This window comes from Lathyrus oleraceus, chromosome 7 (genome assembly GCF_024323335.1).
Source record: "Lathyrus oleraceus cultivar Zhongwan6 chromosome 7, CAAS_Psat_ZW6_1.0, whole genome shotgun sequence".
NCBI classification, from domain to species: domain Eukaryota; kingdom Viridiplantae; phylum Streptophyta; class Magnoliopsida; order Fabales; family Fabaceae; genus Lathyrus; species Lathyrus oleraceus.
In genome coordinates, this window is record NC_066585.1 from 139,616,333 (window position 1) to 139,619,006 (window position 2,674).

Below are 2,674 nucleotides of genomic sequence, written 5' to 3' on the forward strand. Positions count from 1 at the left end.
AAAGAGATTTTAAAACTATTTTCGGACGCGTTTATAAGTTTAGAGTCTGGTTCGTAAGAACCTCTTTTGGTTAAGAAATCCAGGTTATAATACTTTTCAACTTAGTCAAGATACTATATTTCTTAAAAATAGGTTTACTACTCTAACGCAATGCGCACCTTTTTATAAGTGACAATAAGAGGGTTTGATTACGGAGTACAACTCGGTTCTGAATACGCGAAAGCGACAGTTCCCGTTAAATTAGTTCTTTTCATAGTAGGAAACATTGCCCATAAGTAGTTCTATTAGCAAGTACTTGGATTATCAATTGATTACGTGAATTACATTCGACCCTGTCTTTATTAATTAAATTTATTTCAATACTTTACTTTTCATTGCACACTCCAAAAATACCTATTTTGATTGCCTTTGATAAACACCATAACAACAGATAACGATAGATTGACACTTGGTCTCTGTGAATTCGATAATCTTTTATATTACTCTAACGCGTTCGTATACTTGCGAAAAACAACGCATCAAGTTTTTGGCGCCGTTGCCGGGGACCAATTTCGTCAAATTTCATTTTCCTGTTGTTGTATCGTTTAGACTTATGTTATTTCCCACCGGTCAATGCGAAGAACTCGCAGCACCGGAAGTTTAAGCTTAGTATACCCTCTGGCGGAACCTGAACGTTATGCTCGCGCACGTTTATTCTTTCATAGAATTAAGAGAGCTATGGCCGAAGATCAAAACCAAAGACCTCTTAAGGATTTTGCTCAACCATCAAACGAAGAACCTAGTTCTAGTATAGTAAACCCAACTATCCCAGCTAATAATTTTGAACTTAAACCATCCCTGTTGCAACTAGTGCAACAGAGACAATTCGCGGATCTCGCTACTGAGAACCCAAACCAACATTTAAAAATATTTCTTCAATTAGCAGATACTTTTAAAACCAATGGAGCTTCTCCCGAGGCAATACGTTTAAGATTATTTCCTTTTTCCCTCAGAGATAAAGCCCTATCGTGGTTAGATTCCCTTCCACCCAATTCCATTACGACTTGGGATAACCTTAGAAGAGTTTTTCTTGCTAGATATTTTCCCCCGAGTAAGACCGCCGTTCTTCGAAACCATATAACTAGATTTACCCAAAACCAAGGAGAATCGCTGTTCGAAGCTTGGGAGAGATATAAAGAGTTGTTACGAGCATGCCCATATCATGGTTTAGAAAATTGGTTAATCATTCAAACCTTCTATAATGGACTTCATTATAACACAAAGATGACCATCGACGCTGCCGCAGGCGGTGCTCTGATGAACAAACCTTATCCTGAAGCTAGTGCCCTCATCGAAGATATGGCTCAAAACCATCAATCATGGGGAGTCGAACGAGCGACTGTTGAGAAGAAGGAAGCCCAAGGAGGAGTGCATGAACTAAGCTCTATAGACATGATGCAAGCTAAAATGGATGCATTAGCCCTTAAAGTCGAGCATATGTGCATAAACCCGAATACTATAGCCGCAGTTTCGTCGGATTGTGAGATATGTGGAACCCAAGGACACCAATCCGTAGAATGCAGTCTATTAAATGAAACCCACTCTGAGCAAGTGAACTACACCCAAGGGAACCCATATTCAAATACCTATAACCCTGGATGGAGGAATCACCCGAACTTCTCCTATAAAAACAATAACCCTATTCAAAATAATACACCTCCGAGGCCTAGTTATCAAGCCCCTAGATCGAATCAACCTATGCAACCTGTACCACCAAAGCCGAGCCTTGAGAAAATTATGGAAAATTTTATCACCGCTCAAACCCAACAAAACAAGGAGTTCATGAACCAAAACATTCATGTTAACGAATTGATTACTCAGTTAGGAACCAAGGTTGATCAAATAGTTACTCATACCAAGATGCTTGAAACCCAGATCTCTCAGGTAGCTTTAAACCAAGCCCCTCAGACTACACCTGGAGGACAATTCCCTGGACAACCTCAACAAAATCCGAGAGGACAAGCCAATGCCATTACCCTACGAAGTCGGAACGCTTATGATGAGCCACCAAACCCTAGATTGAGTGAACCCAAAACTTCTAAGGAATGTACCAAACCCCCGGACAAAGTAAAGCAACCAGAGGAATCTGAAAACCAGGAAGGTCGAGAGAAAGGAGAAGAACCTAAAGATAAAACTTACGTACCACCCCCGCCATATAAACCACCTATACCATATCCGCAAAGACTCAAACAAAACCAGATAAATAAACAATATCAAAAATTTATTAAAGTTATAGAAAAACTTCATGTAGAAATCCCTTTCACAGAAGCCATTACCCAAATACCTTCTTATGCAAAGTTTCTCAAAGACATCCTTACCAACAAACGTAGACTTGACGATCCGAAGCCTTTGGAATGTAATGCTATTTCCGAGGACAAATTAGCAAAGAAAGATAAAGATCCTGGAAATTTCTCCATTCCTTGCCTTCTGGGTAATCATGTCATCGAAAAAGCTTTTCTAGACTTAGGAGCTAGTGTGAGCTTAATGCCTTTAGCGGTTTGTGAGAGGTTAAACTTAGGAGAATTACAACCCACTAAGATGTCACTTCAGTTAGCCGATAGATCTGTCAAATATCCAATAGGCATCCTAGAAGATGTTCCTGTTAGGATAGGTCAGTTATTTATCCCTACTGATT

At 39.6% G+C, this 2,674-nt stretch overlaps 1 non-coding gene across 1 annotated transcript; it reads right to left on the reverse strand.

Annotated features, from left to right (window-relative positions):
- Positions 1-1,101: 1,101 nt before the first annotated feature.
- LOC127109278 (small nucleolar RNA R71) lies at positions 1,102-1,208 on the reverse strand. The gene has a single exon (XR_007796605.1). It is a non-coding gene; the product is annotated as a small nucleolar RNA R71 (small nucleolar RNA).
- Between the last annotated feature and the right edge of the window lie 1,466 nt (positions 1,209-2,674).